This window comes from Canis lupus, chromosome 4 (assembly GCF_011100685.1).
Source record: "Canis lupus familiaris isolate Mischka breed German Shepherd chromosome 4, alternate assembly UU_Cfam_GSD_1.0, whole genome shotgun sequence".
NCBI lineage: Eukaryota > Metazoa > Chordata > Mammalia > Carnivora > Canidae > Canis > Canis lupus.
The window spans coordinates 66,363,787-66,385,477 of NC_049225.1; the positions used below are offsets into that span (position 1 = coordinate 66,363,787).

Below are 21,691 nucleotides of genomic sequence, written 5' to 3' on the forward strand. Positions count from 1 at the left end.
CACTTTCTGAAGTACAGGGGGCTAGGACTTCAATGTATGAATTGGGTTGGGGGGAAGGGCACAATTCAGTCCATAACATCCAGCAAAACACAAAAAGCCTGAGAATTTTGAAGTATGAATTACTACAATTTCAAGTTACCTCTAGCTTTCTGACTAAAAAACAATGGAGCAAATATATTGAACCAACTTGTCCAAAGCCAATCTACCAAGCAGGTTCTTCGGTCCATAACAAAAGTAAATAACTCTTTGAGAAAGTTGACTCATACTGTGATTAGCTATTGATATTAACATACACGAGGCTATACTTTCATTTTGAGTTTTTTTTTTTTTGCTTTGTTTTTTTTTTTTTTTTTTCTTTTTTGCCAACCTTATTATTCAATAGGGTCATTTCTTGCATTAGGTTAAAAAAGAGAAGAAAAAGTTGATATACCTATTGACATATAGTCATTTTCTTTATGACATTTAAAATTCATTTTTTAATGCCAAAGTTAGTCATTGTACTATCTTAGGCATTTGATTTGACCTCTTTGTAGATAGCGAAACTCATCCTAATTGTATTGAAGGGCTAGGTGAAGAATGTAAGTGACATAAAACACTCAAGGAAATATGCCATGGAGGAGTAAGTGACACACCCTTTATATCTGGAAAAGAATTGACTCATGAGGCATGGTTTGTAGGAACAGAGCAATGAGTTCATCCTTTCTATGAGGTAATTTACTGATTATTTTAAAAATGGATTGCAAGAGTACAACTTTGAATGAGTCTTCCTGTAAGCTTTGAAAGCATAAATTTACTCAAAATTATACTAAATAATGATTTCTTATTTCAAAGTATAATCACTTCTTCCCAAATCATATCAGTGCTGAAAGATTACTTATAACTTGTAACTTTCCAAGATGTATCATTAAAGAAATTAGAGACAATTACATCTATAGTGTGTCAGAACATTAAAATGTAAAATCATCTTCAGATATTCTTAAATACATGAAAAAATTAATAAAATTGAGTTTTAAAAGGCAAATGACTTTCATCTTTCATATTTTTGTAGGCTGTATGTAATTATAAAATAGTTTGTTACTTTGGTAAACATCCATAGTTATGCCTCTCAGAATTAAGTATTCTTACCACCATAATTTTGACTCAATAACATACATTCAGAGATGCTTAAAAGGAGATGTTTCGTGGAACTGGGATGAGTTACATGTATACTTCACTTGAAGGCTTCAAGTCAAACCACTCTTGCCCAAATTTCTCCCTCAGCTCTTCTCATTTCCAATGGGATCCTGTCATCCTTCAAGGGGATATTTTAGACATTTTTTTCTTTTCCAAATTACCTCTTCCTCATGACATTTTAATACCACAGATATATTACAGCTAATTTACTATATGGATATCTGTGGATTATCTGCAAAAGATTTTTTTACCTCCCAAGATCAAATATTTACCCCATTGGAGGTGATCTTGCCTCCATTGGGAATGCATGCTACAGAGTAACAAACAGCACAATATCTGGCATATGGTCCCACAAGAAATACTTAATGTCAAAAACATTAAGAAAATAGTTTCTTAACATGGTGTCCCCAGAAACCTCACAGAATTCTGTGTGGGTTCACCAAAATCCCGTGGAAAAAATTAGTTTATCAAGAATTATTCTGGGGCTTCACTATATTCTCAAATTCTCTTTGAGAAAGAAATTAAGAACTACTGGTTTCAGACCAATATGCAAAGAGACATTTGTAAGCTGGAAATACTTCATTTCTTCAGGACTGGAAGTATTTTAATGCCATTAACTGAGGGGGGCCTGGGTGGCTCCATCAGTTAAGCATCTACCTTGGCTGAGGTCATGATCTCAGGGTGTGGTGTCAAGCACTGCCTTAGGCGCCCTGCTAAGCGGGGAGCCTGCTTCTGCCTCTCTCTCTGCCCCTTTCCCTCTCCCTGCTCATGCTCTCTCTCACATAAATAAACAAAATATTTAAAAAAAAATAAAATAAAATAAAGCCATTAACTGAATTAATGCATTCTATATAATAGTCTCTGTTTTCCTTTGTGGAAATCTCCATATTCAAGTTAGGTCACCAGACTTTACAGAGCACTGACTTTGTGATAATGGCTACACATGTAAACAAAGTGGAACACTGTCCCTAAGCTTTCTTAGAACTAGAGTTTTTGTTAGATAGTTTGCACTGTTAGTCTGTGTTAGCCTCAATGTTGCTGGTGGGATTACTAGAGACCTGTATGTTCCTTTGGTTCTGTGTGGAAAACATTGGATCACAGTTATGAATTTACAAAGGCCTTTGAGGTCTCTGAGTGGAAGAGCTAGCAAATAAGTCTTATAACTCGAGTGCTTCAGGAATGTTTAAATTTTTAGAAATGCAGTAAATAAGACAACTTATATAAAGCTAACATTGAACAAAGAGATTAACTCATATTAGTGTGCTTGCTGGTGAATTCTTTTAAGAAATCCTCCCAATTCCCCAGACCTTTGCCTGAGTTGAAAAGGCTTAGCATAAGCTGGAAATACAAAGGCAGGAAAAGTGCTTTAATAATATTTCTCAATTCAAATTTCCATGAGTCATCGAATAAATAAGCAAATGATCTTGCAGCAATGAAAATGATCTACAACTACACACAATAACATGAGCGGACCTCACAAATATAATAATCAACAAACAAAAAGCCAAAAACAATTTTCATGCTTTATAACTCCGTTTCTATAATTTCAAAACTAAGCAAAACTAACCCCTGGTGATAGAAGTCAGGATAGTAATAGCTGCATTTTGTATGGGGGGCAGTGACCGAGGGGGAAGTGAAAGGGAGTTCTAGGTTATTGAAAATAGTCTCTTTATCTAGGCAATTTGTACAGTAGTATATGCACTGTGTATATGCTTCACTTATGACAAAGGCCCATTACATGTGGATTACCCTTTAAAAATTTTACTTTAAAAAAATAAAAAGTATTCTATTGAAGTTTCCAGATATAGGCACTATATAGTTAATTGGGCCTTTTTGTGTTTTTATATTAATAAAATAATTTGTGTGTAACATGTTTATAAGAAGTATATGTTCTCGGGATCCCTGGGTGGCGCAGCGGTTTGGCGCCTGCCTTTGGCCCAGGGCGCGATCCTGGAGACCCGGGATCGAATCCCACGTCGGGCTCCCGGTGCATGGAGCCTGCTTCTCCCTCTGCCTATGTTTCTGCCTCTCTCTCTCTCTCTCTGACTATCATAAATTTAAAGAAAAAAGAAAATTAAAGATCTTTATAAAAAAAAAAAAAAAAAAAAGAAGTATATGTTCTCTGTAAAGGGTACTGTAAAAGAGAGACCAATAGAGACCACAATTATAAAAACAAAAATATCAAGCACACTGGATCCTTCTCTTACTTGAAAATTACTCCTTTGTTACTGAATTTTATCCAGAATTTTGCGTTTCAAATAGATTTTGCAACTCCTGGAATGGCTCAACAAATCACACTAAAAAAGATGAAAACTTAAAGTCTGGACCAGAACCTAAGCAAATGATTTCACACCTCTAAATTTTAGTTAGTTTATTTGTAAAATGACAATTTACCTGATGTGATTGCCACAAATATCAAATCAGATAATATATATATAAAGTAATTAAGCCAGTACCTGGCACATTCTAGGAACTTCAGAGAGATGGCTATACTGAGCAACGTTGCTAATAGATTTTAATCAAAAGATTTAAAAGCTCCTAATCTTCCTCAATTCTTCATAAAAAGTGCCTATATCTACCTCATTTTGTTCCCAGTGTAAATCACATTTTAATTAGGTTTTACCTCCAAATCATATTCAATACCATAAAAAATGGACTGCTCCTGCCAATCCAGGAAACCCCAAGGAAGTTTACCTCCTTTCTTTCTAGTGTCTTCCTGGGTCATACACTAGTGATGTCACACCGGAGAAAACAGCTCGTGCTCTTCCCAATCATCTAAGTAACTGGGCTCAACTCTATGGTGTGTTTTCCAGTAGGCATGATCACCCAGGTGATTAAATTATTATCTCAATCACCCAGTCTCTCTCTTTCCCTCCCCCTTGATGCCTCCATCCTGGCTCATGAGTTGTTTCTATTTTGTTACATTGCTTTTCTTTTACCACACTGGTCCCTGAGGCTTTTCAGGTCAACTGGAGCAAATTGGTAAATGTTTAACAACTAGCTCTCCAGAGGAGAAGATACCCTGATTTGTAACATTTACTTATTTTTGCATGTAAATACTTTCACTGTAATCTTATTTGAAGCTACCTGCATGAGATCACTGCACACAGAGTTGGGAAGAGATCCACACAATAGCTCTGAAAACCAGTATTAGCCAGCTCTAGCATACTATGTTAACTCAAATCTGGGCTGAAATATTGAATGAAAAAATTTACTTTGCTCTTCCTTTCCCTCATCCCTTCCTGCCTTTCCCCTTTGTTAATTCTCTTATCCTCTTACTCTTTCTTTCTTTTCTTTCTCCTTCGGTGGCTGGATCTTCACCTCCTTTGGAAGTCATCTTGAACTTGCTCAAGCTATGAAAATGCCCTTCCTCATTGCACCCTATGGGGACTGCATACGTCCACAACGTGGCAAAGTATCTCTGTTCCTTAACACTCAGGTCTACCATTGCAGGTCAGATCATTGAGAATACTATGGGTAATTTTCTTATAATAGATTGGTCAATTCACCAACAATTTTAAACTTTTGGTATGGAACTTGTCCTCATTAGAGACTAATGAAATAAATAGAAGCATATAACCTTCAGAAAAAAAAGGTTACATTCTGACAACATATGGTTGGCAAAACTGCCCAGTACACTGTTTCCACAGAGACAAATGCAAGGCTTTTGTTAGGAAAACTCTAGAGGACAAAGTATTTGTTTTGCTTTGTTTTTTGCTTCTCTTTCGCTCTCTCTTGCTTACTCTTTTTACTAGAACAGTGGGCATTGTCAGAAAAATCTCAAATATTTTCCTAGTGTAAAAAACATTTATTCTATTGTTTGATATCTGAAGAGTTATTTTTAAAGTGAGACAAATTCCCTTTGTGAATTATATATCAAAAAGTTAAAATCTAAATGAAATTTCTTTGCAGTACTAACTGAATGAAGGATTTATTTTAACTACGATGGTGAAGACAAATCTGTCTTTGCTTGTCTTCATTTTCTCAAATCTTCGTAAGTATTTGTCTGTAGTCCTTAGATCTGTTGCCAACATAACAAATTAGTCAGGACATTTCTATTTTTAAAATTAGGTCCCACACCAGCCTACATTCACCAGAATTGGTCCTACCTATTTGACATCATTCTCTATAGAAAGAAAACAGCTTTTCTGAGTGGTGCTCCAAGCACACCAGTTTGCCTGTCAGTGTGGTATACATCATACGCCAATTGAAAGGTTTTCAAATTTTAAAAATTTCCTGCTTAGACATAAAATGAACTAAAAGAATGGAGACTAGTCATCTTATATTTATTACCATTGCTCAGGGGGAAAAATCCTGCTATAATAAATCAATGTTAGGCTCCCAAGGGCAATGATTATACCCTAATTATCTATCTGTCTAGTTACTCCTAGGGAGGACCCCAATCAATGTGTAAGGAAGTTGGGTAAAAATTGCAATATTTAATATGTGTAAGGATGTAGACTTTATATATACCAAGTCATTTTCCACTAAAAGCAATTACCTAGGGTCAGTATTGGTAGCTTTGCCTTTTTGCATATTTGCTTGTTGAGAGACTTCATCAATGGATATGAAAGATGCTGAAGTATTTCTTTTTATCTAGGATTCTCTAGTTATAATGAACTAATGGCTATTAATTAAACAAATCCAGGACTAGGGTGGAGCAAGAAAGATACCTAGGGTGTAGAAGTCAAAGAAGCATGTACTTTCAGTTCAGGATCCTGATCGTGGCTCTGTAATTAAGTCACATTAACAGAAAAACTCAAATGATATTGGCTATTACCTCCAACACTTGTCAGTGCAGGCCATCACCACATGTCAAATGTCCCTCAATTACACTGCTGTGACTCCCAGAAGATGCATTACAAGTGGTCAAGAATAAACCTACTGCTGCAGGGACAGTCTCTCAAAATTTCACTGTGCTTTGTTGTAATGTGGGGAAGAAGTTTTGATTGATAGTGTTTTCAGCACTGCTGCTTGTGTTCAAGTTTCACTGAAGTTTAATGAAACCACTCTTACAGTCATCATTCACAGCTCCCTGATATCTTCTGGATTTGGACATGAATTCAGTGCAGCCACTTGGGATGGGAAACAAATATCAGGGACAGATCTTTTGCTCACTAGAATGCTCCACCTTCTGCTACTCCAGAAATGGATTTCATAGTCATTTCTACTCCTGTCTATCATTCGCAATAAGTGCTTTCTCTTTTATCCATACACTCATCCATCCTGCCATTAACCTATTGATTCAACAAATATCTATGGAGAAAATTCTATGAGCCAGGCACAATGCAATTGGGGGTCTCAGTGTTGGACAAGGATTTTACAGCCTTCTTGGGATGCTGTTAGACTTCTACATCCTGTCCCAGTAACCATCCAGACATGTTTGAATCTTTACACTGAATTTGGGATCTCAATTCAGTTTTACAAAAGTTAAATAAAATGGCTATGTAAAAAAAAATCCATTTTTTTATTTCAAAAATCTCCTATCAGCTCAAAATTGGGAGATAGTATATTTACTTAAAGGAAAAGTTTTCCTCAATCTAAGGAAAAAAATATTTAGCAAACAGTGTATTTAGTTGATTAATTCTGCTTTAGATAAAAAGATCATGCCACAGTTTGTTTTTTCTTGGACTACATTTGAACAAATGCCTTGAGACAGACAAAAGGAAGCAACTAAACTCTAAGCAATGGAAGAAAAAGGAAAAGAATTTATATTTGGGAGATCCTGAGGAGAAGGGAAACAATTGGATTACACTGACTCTTAGAAACAAACAAAAGCATCAAATGCAAGTTATTGAAACTTAAGCAGGAAGTGAAATGGCTATTGTTTGTTCTCTGGTATACTGTGTGCTTATTAAATATTATTATATTTGAAATGAAATATAGTGCAAGCCTTAATTTTCACTCCTATTCACATGGTCCTAAGTACCACCTACCTGGTACCATTTGCAGGGAATTTGGCAAACTCATAGAGTAAAAAGTAACTTCCCCAAACCAGCCACTTCTTTTACAACCTGTAGAATTTTTCTTCTTTATTGAAATGGTAAAGTTTATATGATCTGAAATCTCAATTTGAAAAACTCTAATTTTGACCTTATTCTTGAAAAAAAAAGTATCCCCCTTCTAGTCAAGGCTATGCACCCCTTCCCAAAATACCGTAATCTCTCCCAGCCTTTCTCTGAGATTTGTTCTGTTAATTGTCCTTTATGTTTTTATCTTCAGTCTTTATTAGTTCTTTCATACATGCTGATATGAATCCCTCAGGCCACTAACCCAAGAGTTAAATATAAAATATTTACTAATTCTTAATTTTCATTTCAAGTGCACGTTCTGTGTACAAAAAAAAAATGAATTTACTTAATTATGAGGGGGTTGTCTGGTCACTGGCTGATGGCTTTTGCCTACTTGATCAGAACTAAAATGTACAGTTCTTTCTGGTCCTAAACTGTAGTTTCTTCCAAAGTTATTTCACACAACTGTCCCATGTGGTAGCCTCTTTTCATAACTTTTAGGCCCCTTCAGTATCCAACAGCAGCTCTCTCTCTTTTTTCACTTGGCCTTCTGGGTAGGCATGGGGAAATTATTCAATTCCTCCATGGAACTTTGAAGGCACAGGAATTCCAGTAGAGCTGCCCAAGTCATCTTGGTCTTTGATATGCCAAACAACCATCCATCTTCTAACCTCTGATTCTCACAGACCTAGGGGACCCTCAGGGTTGCAGATAGGAAACAGGGCACGAGTTCCATCAGGTCCAGGGCCACGAAATTATCAGAAGAGTTCTATTGTCCACAAACCCCCTATCTGTCAAGCAGCCTACCCAGGGAAGCCAACCGCTCCTCAGACACTCATCTCTTTCACTCTTCTCTTCTCTGACTTGGATCACTTCCTGTGAGAAGAAAAAGAAATGACATTTTCATATCTGAAATTTGCATTTTGAGGCTTTTGAATTTAAAAGTTGAGTATGCTAGATATCTGCTGTCTGGTTCCTATTTCATTAGGGGAATGATTCTCTAAGGGCAAAAAGTCTGAATGAGGTCTATTAGATAATAAAAGAATTATGGCTAAAGATTATCAGTAAATACTTGAAATATTTCAATCTTGATACACAATTTCTATGTCCTTTCCCTCTCTGAAATTTATTATTTATTTATTTATTTATTTATTTATTTATTTAGAGCAAATGTGCTAGCAAGTATGCCTATGTGTAAGCTGGGGGAAGGGCAGAGGAAGAAGGATAGAAAATCTTAAGCAGTCTTCATGCCTAGTGCAGAGCCCAGGGCCCAAGGTGGGACCCAATCCCAAGACTCTGAGATCATGACCTGAGCTGAAATCAAGAGGCTTAACCAACTGAGCCACCCAGGTGCCCCTCTGAAATTTATTTTATTAATATTTCTCCACGACTACTTCAATGTTTTTTTTACAACTTCTCTTCCCTTTATTAGCTGTAAATTTATTATTCTTCATTGCTAAACCTCTCAAGTTGTGATGATTAAATAAGAGAAAGACCAAATGAGAGGATTTGTTTCAGCTGCTAATAACAGAAAACCCCATGTAACAATAGCTTAAATACAGTATTGTATTCCTTTCTCATGTAATAGAATTGAGTTGTAGGCTGTGTAGGGCAAGAATGGTGGCTCCATGTTTATCAGTCTTCTTTTAGCGTCTTCAGTGCCAAGGTCATCTCAAGCTCAAAGATGCAAAGAATCTTGACTCCAAAGCCAACTGGCCACAGGAAAGAGGAAGGGGAAAGGAGGATGACACCAGCTTTCACTACAGCTTATCTAAAGAAACTCCATCATCTTGTCACACAAAACTACCAGCCACAATCTTTTGGTCTCAAGTTCCACAGATCAGAAACCTATCCAAGATGCCTCATTACTTTTGAGGAAGAGGGTCAGTTATCCACACACCCCCCCCCCCTTGGGTGGGAGATGTGACTACACCAAAGAATTTTCCAAACTAGTTCTCATCAAATCCTGCTCAATCTCCAGCAAACTTACCATTTTAGATCCTTGTGTATGACTCATCCAGTAGGTTCACAGACATGTTCTTTGAAATTTCAGCTTGTTAATCTGACTCATAGCACATGGTATCTTGGAGTTCAGTCAAAGCTTCCAACTTAACATCCTGTTATACTAGTATAAAAGGAAAGCCTGAATTTTTTTGTAGCCAGCCATCTTAATAAATTTTCCTTTTAGTTCAAATAGATTTTTAGTTCTGTTTCTTAGGTATTCAATATCACCTGAAAGCAAAACTTTACTTTATTTCTTCCACATAGTATTTTGTTTCATTACCATGTCAAATTATCACAGTGCCCATTAAAATTCTTGCCATGATCTTCATTTTAAAATGTGGAGGTTTTTAACATTTTACCATATATGTTTACTTTTGTTTTTTTTAAATATATTATTTATCTATTCACAAGACACACAGAGAGAGAAACAGAGACATAGGCAGAGGGAGAAGCAGGCTCCCTGCAGAGACCCTGGGATCATGGCCTGAGCAAAAGGCAGACACGCAACCACTGAGCCACCCAGGTATCCCTACCATTCATTTCTGAAAAGTTCTCTTAAGGGTGTTTAAGACCTTTACAGGCACTAATCATGTTCTATCTCCTTTTTTTCCCCATGAAATAAATTACCTTTCCTAATGTTGAGCTATCTTTATATAACTGGAATGTGGAAATTTCCCTTCCCTCCTACAACCACTTGCCCCCTTGCTTGAAAGTATTAACACTATTCACCCCCTCTTGCAACATACCTCATACTGCTCCTTACAAAGATCCCCAAAATTCTCCTCATTTTCAAATTCCTTTCTTAGTTCTCTTTCTCTTTCACCCTATAGGCATTTTGCTTGTCGGTTCGGTTGGTTGATTGGTTGGTTTGTTCAATTTATATGTCTGCATCACTGGGTAGATCCAGCTCTTTGAAACAAAAACTGATACATTTTTGCTATCCTCAGAAATTCTCCAGTGGGTTACAGAAGCTCAGGTGATGGAAGCAGAAGCATTAGCCAGGCAGCCCAGCTTTGAGAAGGCGTTGGGCCCTCAGGGTGCCACCGCCACAATGCCCTAGAGGAAGTTTAGCTCTATCCAGGAGGTGGCAAAGGAGGAGCCCAAGAGGAAATATGCAAGGTTGTGGGCCAAACCTGTTCTTGTGAAACTGGAAATGAAGCCAGAAAAGGCAACAGGACAGGATAAATCTTTAGACAAAAAAGTGCAAACATACAGCAGAGGGGAACAAAGAGAAGACAGGCTGATGTCGCTAACCACAAAACGAAGCAACACTTACTGCAGAAATGGAGAAACTAAAAATGAGGTGAGTCCAGCTTCTGATGCAGCAGGAGAGAAAGTAGTTGTCCCCCTTCTTGTACAATCCCAAGGAATATTTTTATCAACTATTGTGTATATGCAAGTTTTTTAGTAGCTCTAGAAACATTTTTAAGAAGGAGGGAATCCTACCTCAACCCATTTTTATAAGTGTAAATGCTTTTGGTTCTTAAGAGGCGACATCTTTTGCAGGTTGTGGGTTTTCTGGTACAACTAGAAAAGAGCTGGATACTGAATATGGGAGGCTTTGATTGCCTTGGGTGTCAGCTTGACATTCCACAGATGGGGTAGTTTTTCTATCCTATAATATTAGGCATACTAAAATGGCAGTTTGAACTCAATTGTGCATTTAATAGGTCTCATACATTTTAAATTGCTTCTATTTCTGTGTTGTTTTTGGTAAATTGTTTCCTAAAGAAACACACTCCTTGATTTTGGTTCTCCCTGTCGAAATATTGTGCACTCTGTAACCTCTTGGTTGTGGTATTCCAGTTTTCCAAAAACTTTGTTAATGTGCTGTGCAAAATTGAAAATTTGAGTATGTAATGTGTATGATATTAAATTGAGAATTAATGGGGCTTAACAATGTAACAGTGTATCAACCTCTGGATATACTGGTATTTGATAGACTGTTAAGGAAAACTTGCATCCACATTTTAAGCTGGAAGGTCACTGGCATAACTTTTAGAAAATAGTCACAACTACATGATTTTTTAAAGATTTTCTGTACATATATTAAGAATTGTATACAAATTGAAATGTCCGTATTGATCCTCAGAACAACCAATAAAAACTCAATTATGAAAGAAAAGAAAGAAATTATCATAATGCCTGGAATGTAATTGATGTTCAACAAATACCACAATGACTTCTGAACTTGGTGATGTTAAACAAACAATGGAAAATACAGGTCAATATCCATGATGAACATAGATGCAAAAATTCCCAACAAATTATCAGCAAACTCAATTCAACTACATATTAAAAGGATCATCTACAATGATCAAATGGGGCTTATCCCTGAGATACAAGGGTGGTTCAACATTTACAAGTCAGCAAGCATACAATACACCACATTCACATAATAAAGGATAAAAATCATATGATCATCTCCTTAAACGGGAAAGGCATTTTATAAAATTCAGTATCCTTTCATAATAAAAGCTCTCAACAAATTAAGTATAGAAGGAATGTAACTCAACATAATAAGGGCTGTGTATGACAAGCCCACAGTTAATACTATACTCAGTGGTGAAAAACTACAACCTTTTCCTTTAAGATAAGGAACAATACAAGGATACCCACTCTTCAAGAATCAACATAATATTTGAAGCCCTAACCAGAGTAATTAGGCAAAAAAAAAAAAAAAAAAAAAAAGAAATAAATAAAAGTTATCCACATTGGAAGCAAAGAAGCAGAATTAATTCTATGTATATCTGATACATAGATCTATTCCTTGCTTTTTTAGTAAGTATTTATATAGAATTATTTTTACTATGTCTTAGTTTCCAAACTTTCTTTTGTAAGGCATTATCATTTGCCAATAACACACAACTATTTATTTTTAAATCAAATCTGATAGTCTTGGTCTTCTAATAAGATAATTAACTTATTTATTCTGATTACTAATATATTTGTATTTATTCCTACATTTTATTCTAAGGTTTTTAGTTTACTATCCTTTTCTTAGCGTCTTATTTAGCTGGGTCTCCTACTATATACAAAATTGATGTTTGCATTATAGATCTTCATTTTGTTATTGTCATCATTTATTATACACCAAAATCAGATAGATTGTTTCGCTAAGCAAACCATGAGGATGAGTTAATTATACAGTGAAAACAATACTGGCATTCTGAATTCACGAATATGCTAATTTGTTTAGTTCAATTTATGTAAAGAATTTACTATAATCACATCTGGTAAACTTTGATGTTTAAGAAACAATTCTAAACATTTTTATTCAAATAATTGCTCAGCACCATGAGTACATCTGTCAATTACTTGTTAATTGACTGTAATAGGACTACGTAACTATGCCATCTGTCACTAACACTCATTCCAAATACCAGTTGATCCCGTGGTGTTAAATGAAAGTTGACCTGTTCATTGAACAAGTAAATTTTATGTGTTTGATTATGAATAATGCCACTTTGCCCCTTTTGTATGCCCACCACACATCTGGATTTATTTTTGCCATGGCAGTAATTATGTCAATAAACATCAAAATGTATATCATTCAACTACTATAGCCCTCTTCAATCTAAACATATCTTTAAAATAGATCAATTAGGTTTTAGCGCTATCATTTTTTTTACTATATCAATGCAATTCTTTATTATTTATAAATTTTAAAACCAGATTGATAGAAATATTTTTAAAAGCTAATATATGGTACCAACATCATTAATAATCTATTAGGAATAAAATAAAAATATGAAAAATCTTCAATGCCGTTTTGATAAAAGTTCTGAAAACAAAACAACTTAGTATTCATTTAAAGGATGAAATAAACAAAGGAAATGTTCAAAGCTTCCCATGTGGAGATGTTTTTAGTCTTTGTCTAACTCATGGGATTCTATACAAATTATTCTCATTAAAGCTAATGATAATCTTGATTGTAACTTCCCTAGGGTCTCAGTGGGAAATTAAAGGGGGGCATTTCTAGAGTTATCTAAAGATAAAGATAACATCCAAATTATTCTATAGCATGGTTATCCACTATTTACAAGCTATAGTTTACTTGAATGGTTTTAATGCTCCTGTATGTATAACACACAAGTAAATCATCATTCACAACTGGCATTACAAATGTCTTATCAAAAGTTAGGCATCTCATTATAGTGGATACTGTGCTGCGCTGCTCTGAAATCCTCCTCAGGACTTAAACACTCATTTCTTCCATTTCTGGAAATGTTGGTGGTCAACAGCTCTTGGATTATCTCTCTCCAGTAATTAGCCTCAGCCAAAGATGGCCCATGGTCAACCCCCTCCCCAAGGGTGGCCTGCATTCAAAGACTGGTAGTTACAGGAGATGAAATCCTGGCTTTTAGCCTCAAAACATAAAAACTCTGAAGGACCATTTCCAGATGGAGGGCTTTCTCTAGGATTGTCTGAAGCCACAGTTGCAACTGCTTCATATCTCACCTTGTTAATCTGCTCAATATTGCTCCAATAACATTTCCTAGTTATTCCTAAGAGTAATCCCCAATAAGCATCCAGCATGTAAATCTCAGAATCTCAGGGTCTGTCCACTGGAGAACCTGTTCTATGACACTTTATTTCCTTGATTTCCATGATGTTTCAGTAAAAGCAATGTAACATCTCATGTTTTATATGAAAAAAAAAAAAAGCTTCACAGTCAATAGAAGGAGCTAGAAAGAAAGAACTGAAAGACCTGTGTACAATAACCTGGTAAGCTGGGGACATTTTGAAACACATTTTCCATTATAAGCAGGAATTTGTTTTGGAAGTATTCATGAAACTTGTTTTCTCAAAACAGCAGGTGGAATTTCTACCAAAGAAATGTAGTAATACACCAAATAAACTGGAAATGAAGTTGGTGCATTTTGTAGTAGTGTTTAATTAGCTATATCATTTGCATTTACCCTGAATACAAGTGATAATTTGTCAGAGAAATACTTCATCATTAAAAAAAAAAGAAAGGAAGGAAGAAATATCACATGTAGTATATTAATCAAAACATTTAGGGTAGGATAACTCTAACTCAGTTATATGAAAATGCACAAATACATAACAATTTGGGCCTTGGTCAGTGAAGTAGGATGAAGATAAAGAGAGTGAAATCAAATCTAAATCTACTCCATAACAATTTGATCTCCACCAAGGCTGTTGAAATGGTAGATTACTTTGCTGATATGACAGAGAAAAATAGCAGATCTATTAGAAATTCCATTTAAAGACCCCTAGATTCTGGGTCACTTCAACACCTCTCTCCTGCACAATTTGGGAATCTCTAAGGAAGTAGCTAATTTATACCAGCTAAGCATGGTTTCAGTCACAAATTATACAACTATAATTTCTTATATAAATAAGGTTGATCAAGCCCAGTATAAACATAGTTCCAGGTGTTTCAGATTTTAGTTATTGGGAAAACAAAAGCTCCCCATTAATGAATTGGAAACTGACAAATCAGCATTACATGTGTTCAAAATTTGTTTACTCAGATCACACACACACACACACACACACATCATTGCATTTTTGCTTTTCCAACAAGTAGAGAATAAACTCGCTAGCCAGTATCTGTGATGAGTCACCAACAGCTGTATATTATATAACTCTACCTGTGAACCAGAAGACACCAGTTCTAGGAATCCAGTGTCTTATTTACCATGCCTAAGGTTTGGGGGTATATTGATGAACACATTTATGTTGATGAACAAATATTACCTACTGAATTAATATTCTGCAGCTGAAGTTTGTCTTTTTCATCTTTAACAGTAGTGAAGACAAAAACACAGCTTTATAGAAAGCATTTGCCTACGAATTCATTTTATAAAGATAAGCAGTTATATTTTTGTAATAGATATATTCTATCTAGGTGTGTAGTACTATATTAAACCTTGGGTCTACCAAAATTGAAATGATACAAAGGCCTATAACTTATACTTGTCATTGACTTAATTTCTTATGTCAAGTTAGAAGGAGCAATCAGAGGCTTATTCTAGCGTCAACAGACAGCTAAATAAATGTTGCTAGCTACAATGGTAATCAGGCAAGAAATTATGATAGAGATTTATAGGTCCCCAATTACTAAAAAAGAACACAAAACCCAGACCACTGAAAATAAAGCATTAGATTCAAACTTGGTGACCAGATAACTAGTAAGGAGAGCAAATCTTGTGATAACAATCAGATCATATGATCTCATTTATAGCCCTAATTTTTAGACTTTATTTTTTTGGGTGGGGCATTGTCTTTGAATGATCATGATTTGCAAAGAAGTCATTCAAGAGGAATGTGTTTGCATCCCCCACTGTGTGTCAAGCATCACGCTGTTATGTGGAACACTAGGGTGATTAGGACAGAATCTTGCGTTCAAGGAGCTTCCAGTCTAAAGGAAGAAAGATAAGAAATAATGGCAATAATATAAGGGATACCTGGGTGACTCAGTGGTTGAGCATCTGCCTTTTGGCTCAGATTATGACCACAGGATCCTGGGATCAAGTCCTGTGTCAGGCTCTCTGCAGGGAACCTGCTTCTCCCTCTGCCTATGTTGCTGCCTCTCTGTGTCTCTCATGAATAAATAAATAAAACCATAAATAAATAAATAAATAAATAAATAAATAAATAAATAAATAAAGTACTAACATAGGTAGTGATTTCTATAAGAGCACAGAAAGTAGGGGATTAGTTCTGCCAAGGTCAAGGGAATGCATGGATGTGGTTAAGACCTTTGAAAGGGAGAATAAACAGAAAATTTCAAGACAAGATATGGAAAGGAATTCCAGAAAAAGAAGCATGAGGGGCTAAATCACAGAGGCCTGAAGTATACACCGACTTGTAGAATGAACCACAGAACAGTGACAGGAAAGGAGGCTAGAAAAGCCTGTATTAAAGTATAGTAATATCTACTCTCATACATCCCATGCTATCTTTTAATTTTTCATGACCTTCATATTAAAAATATCATTTCAAACAATTAATTAGTAATGACAGCTCCAAGTCAACCTGGTCACTAAATCCTCCCCTCCAAGAAATCGTCAATCAGCTTCACAATTGCTTGATCTCTGAATGTCTCATTAAGATCCATTGTACCACAGAATTCCACTGAGTTGAGAATTAGGAGACATGGGTCCCTCCCATAGTCTAGATAAATCATGTCACTTCACTGAATGTCAGTTTTTTACCCATCAGTAAAATGCTGGTTTGAAGTAAAATTTTGCCTGAAGGTCTCTTGCAGCTCCAAGAGGCCGATTACTATTGAACTGAGTTTCAACCCTAAAAGAAAATCCATTAAAGGGATATTGTTTTTCTAAAAATGAAAAAAAGGCAAGGTAAATGAAAATACAACAGGCAAGGACTCAGAGGTCAAATGGAGAACACACTGAACGTGAGTTGGAAATGCCATACATCTTAAAAAGTTACAATTTCTGTTAAATGGCAAATCCTGCTTTTTTCCGAAGGCTACATGTAGAAAGTTCTTTGAAGGTAATTTGAAGTATATTCTTATTCTTACATTTCCTTTTCATAAAAACAAACAAACAAACAACCAAAAAAACAGAGAAAGAGGGATTAAGGGATAAACTCTCTGGGGGATTTTGATAAACAAGAGTGCTAAAAGTTGGTAACAAGTTCTTATGAAAGGCAACATGGGATGAAAAAAATAGATACACTACCATTGTCTCCTGGCTCCATGACTTCTTAGTTGTATGATCTTGGACAAATATTACACCATCTTTCTACACTGCAGTTCTTTGATATGTAACAATGGGATATCAATGCAGAACCCACTCCATTGAGTTGTAAGTGAGGAATACAAGGGACAGTCTGTGTAATCCATTAGCACCTCCGGCAAAGGGGTGGGTACTTGCTAAATACTAATTCATAATGATCCATAATGATGAATAAATTCTAATTCATAATGATTCATATGCTTCATACAATAAAGCATAAAGACTAACATGCTTTCTATCATGCTGTATTAGGCTTCATCTTAAATCAGTAATTACTGTCTTCTTTAGATGAGGCCTAATTTAGGTTCTTCAAAAATAATTTTAAAATTTGAAACTTAAAAACACTGATAAGTTTAGAGATAGGCTAAAAATATTTTCCTATTGCCCTCCCATTTTTTATTCAAAACATTATACAACTTCTAGTATTTATTACTACATTGATTTTAAACTTCTGCTTGTGAGAGATAAATATATATTGATCTGAATACTTCCTCATCTTTTCTAGCTGCAAACAGGATTTCTCTCACAGTTGAGTGTTTCCTTCAAAGGAGAAATATATTCCAACATCGCTCTAAAAAAAAAAAAAAAAGTTACATACCAGAGTTTAGGCTAATAAGGCTCTATCACAGTGCCATAAAAATGATAGACAAAGACAGAATTACTCATAGGTTTGATATTGTATAAAACTATCTTTTGTGGAGTATTTAATTCATGAGCAATCAATCATGATTTGGAAGAGATTTCTTTTTCTAGTTCCATAAGTGATAACAATTTAGTCACCTCCTAATTACCACAACTGTCATTATAGAGAAACACGGGTATAATCTTAATCTTAAAAAGGTAACTATCCAAAAATATCATATCTTGTATGACAATGTCTTTTAGAGGCACTTGCGTGGGTCAGTTGATTAAGTGTCTACTTTCAGCTCAGGTCATGATCCTGGAGTCCCAGGAATGAGCCCAACTGGGGGGGGGGGGGGCTCCCCACCCAGCAGGGAGTCTGCTTTGCCCTCTGCTCCTCCCCCTGCTCATACTCTCTCTCACTCTTTCTCTCAAGTAAATAAATAAAATCTTTAGAAGGAAAGAAAGGAAGACAAAAGAAAGAAAATGTCTTTTCAGTCATTTTTGAGTAAGCAGGATATGCAAGAGACCATGTAAGGAACACTAAAGTTTAAGAGTCAATCACTTTGCCTGACAGCTTATCATGCAATAGGATATATAAGACCTTTACTAAAGGGAAGGGCAATACAAGACAGTAGGATAGAAAGCCTCTGAGTGGAATTGGTAATAAATGTTATGAGAGAGCAGAGATAGAAGATACCTGTCAGGCTGTATGATCAATACAGTCTTCATCAATGTGATGGGGCTTGAACTTGATCTGAAATGATAGGTAGGATACTGATAGTGCAGAGGACAAGCGGCAAGAAAAACAGGTAGTCATAAAACAGCTTCTGCTATCCAAGAGGAAAACCATAAATTAAAAAAGAGATTTGTATTAAAACCAAGGCAGCTGATTAAATCTTCTGAAGTTCTCAACACAGGGAACTTCTAAAGGAATTCAGAACAGTGCTAAGCACTTATAAAACTCCAACATGCTGATATATGATTGAAACCACACATTTTAGATAGGAATCACAAGACTTAACTTACGATATTCCATCACACACCAAAACATCTTAACAGAGTATTCAGTTGCTTGGGGGGAAAACAGTTTTCTGATTATAGAATGGAGTAAACACATTGGATTATCTAAGGGATACATGCAATATATATGTGTTAACATCTTCCTACAAATTCTGCATAGACCTAAATAAGTAGATAAGTAGGCATTTGGTACTCTGCCAAAAACATGCCTTTCCATTCCAAAAACAAATGAGCATGTTGTTTTGAAACTTTCTCATCCTTTCTTTCCTCTTTAAATATTTCCTAACTGCCACATTTTAGGCAGGTCTTGCTATGGAGTACATTAACTAGAGAATTTTCAAGGGAATGTGATTTCTTTCAGTCAACCTAAAAAAAAAAAAAGCTTACTTTACAAGTAAATATGCACTTCAAAGAAACTCTTTTGAAATCTTCTCTTAAATAACAGAACCTCTTTCTTTTTTACTTTATGTCAGGTTGATATCAAAAGCATAAGATTATTGAATTGTTTTTCCTGTTTGGAGCAACTTAGCTGGCAGTCACTAATATAGTTTCTTTCAAAGACTTATGAGACAAATAAAAAATTTATTTAGGCTAATTTCCTCCTCCAAGGACAATCTAAGAGAGTCTTGCCTGGGGACAATGGGCAGTGCCTACGTAAGACAATGTCCATCTAACTGGAGGGCAAGACAATGAGTGTGCCCATGCCGAAATAATCCATCTGTAACCTGCTGTTTTAATTACTGGGAACTGCAGTACAAATGACACAAATAACAATGTTATAACTTAAGAAGGGGAAAATTATCTTAATTGACCTTGGTAGAATTTCTCTGTCTTAAAATAGATGAAGTACATGAATTTTTGCAGGTAGTATTAACTCTGTTCTGCTTAAAATGTTTTTTTCCGAGAAATTGATAGTAAACAATGGCATGATAAGAAAATTTAAAAACAAGTTATTCAACATATTGATAGTTACTTATAAAAAATATTTTTATTCGTTCTGCTCATTATTTTATTTCATCTTTTGTCAATGTTCCCTTTATCCTATAAAAGATTCCTATATATTTTACCTTTTTGTCTTTAATGCACAATTAAAATTTCCATTTCCTTTTTATTTTTTATTATTTTAAAGATTTTATTTAGTTATTCATGAGGGACACAGACTGAGAAAGAGAAGCAGAGACACAGGCAGAGGGAGAAGCAGGCTCCATGCAGGGAGCCTGACGTGGGACTTGATCCCAGGTCTCCAGGATCAGGCCCTGGGCTGAAGGCAGTGCTAAACCACTGAGCCACCCGAGCTGCCCTCCATTTCCTTTTTAAATGTATGTTGTAAAAGGTTTAATATGTAACATATAACCTGTTTCGGCATTATCTAAGAATAAATGATAAATAATAACATTATATAAGCCAATAAAATTGCGCTAAGTAGCATCACTTAAAATCAGGGATTGGCGAAGTTTTTCCGGACCCAGAAAAAAAATAAATATATTAGATTTTGTAGGCTACACAGTTTCTGCTGCTACCATCCAATTCTGTTGCAGTACAAAAGCGACCACAGATAAATGGGAGTGGCTCTATTCTAATAAAATGTATTGACAAAGTCAGATGACAGGCTTGATTTGGTGGTGCCAGTAGTAGCTTGCTGATCCCAGATGTAGGTAATTAAAAATCATTCTGTAGATCTAAAAATCCCTTAGAAATAAGTCATACAAGATCTAAGGATTCCTTAAAAATAAATCGTGCCATAGGAAAGAAATTCAAATGTAAAGGTTTTCTTCAATAACAATGAAACTCAATGCAGTACTGACTCATTTTCTTACAGCGCTCTTTTATATATTTTTTTCTTGTGAATAGAAAACCCTGACCAAGTATAAGTACTTCAAGATTTTAAAATGTATTCTTAATAAATGTCAGGTTAGGTGTGAAGGAAGAACTAGAGGAGGTGGATACTACACCAACTTCCTTTTTAGTAGAGAAAAAGGTTGCCAACGTTCAACATCAACAACCCCAGTGCAGAGTCAACTAATGAGATTCTTCAAAAAATACTGGTTAACAGGTAGAGTAATACTAAAAAGAACACAAGTCTATTTCAAGGTCCTAGTAGTGAAAGTAACCATCACAGAGCTGTGCTTTGACTCCTCTGTTGCATGTTTAGTCCACGTAATCACCCACTGCTGTACCTCAAGGAACAAAGTGGACAGAATTGGCTTCCTCTGAAAAGAGGTGCCAAGAGATCAAACATGCTCAGTCTGAATCTGTGTTTTCATGGCTTGAAGCATATCCGAAGAAACAGATAACCTTCTTCTGCTTTTCATCTCAAGTGTTAACAAGACTCAAGAGCCTGCTGGAGATAGCCATTACCCTCCCTTCAATGGTGCTTAATTCAGTAATACTTTTAGTAAGGAGAAAGGTATTTCCCTTTGAAGAAAAGAGCTTTAAGTGAGAAGACGAAGATAAAAGCAATTGTCTTAAGTAAATCTAGTACAAATTTGTTCCAAACACCATTTCATGGACAACGTTTGAGGAATGAGAAATCTATTTTTTTAGATTTAAATATGAAACAAAATATAAAACATTCAGGATAATAATAAACTAATATTGCATGAATTATTTATATTAAAACACCTTAATCTGAAGTTAACCTGTCCTCCTTTAGTATGAAAAAAAGACCTAAATAGTCCTGACACTTATAATTATTTCAATAGATATTTCTTCCCCTGAAGCTCTTCCTCCATTCACTGAGCCAACACAAATCTATTCAATGCCAACTATTTCTGGGCACTGTCCTGGGTCCTGCATAGAAACAGAAGGGCCTTGCATTCACAGCTTAGTCGAGAGTCAGAGGTCCAAAGATATAATGGCTGTCAAAGAAATGAGTATTTTTGTTATATTGTAATTTCAAGTGTGCCAATTGTCTTGTTGTATAGACAGACACAAACCAGCACGGAGGAAGGGGATGTAACCTCAGACTGAGGGAACAGCTTGTGCTAAGGCCTGAGGTTTCCCTAAAATGCCAAGTCATGGAAAATGGGAGAAGTTTGGTATGACTGAGCCAGGAAAGAGAAGGCTGGGGTGGTGGATGAAGATTGATCACGAGTGGTCTCCCAGACCCTGCACATGAGTTAGACC

General features: G+C 35.6%; 1 long non-coding RNA gene and 1 pseudogene across 2 annotated transcripts in view; one reads left to right on the forward strand and one right to left on the reverse strand.

The window, feature by feature from the left end:
- Nucleotides 1-3,315: 3,315 nt before the first annotated feature.
- The window catches only part of LOC119876199, a 38,455-nt gene continuing 20,079 nt past the window's right edge, over nt 3,316-21,691 (reverse strand). For both annotated transcript variants that reach the window (XR_005358494.1, XR_005358493.1), the window contains exons 4-5: nt 9,175-9,416; nt 3,316-8,060 (exon numbers count right to left, since the gene is read on the reverse strand). This is a non-coding gene — a long non-coding RNA (uncharacterized LOC119876199). The remainder of the gene's footprint in view (nt 8,061-9,174; nt 9,417-21,691) is intronic.
- On the forward strand, nt 10,240-11,280 carry LOC100687240 (annotated as a pseudogene).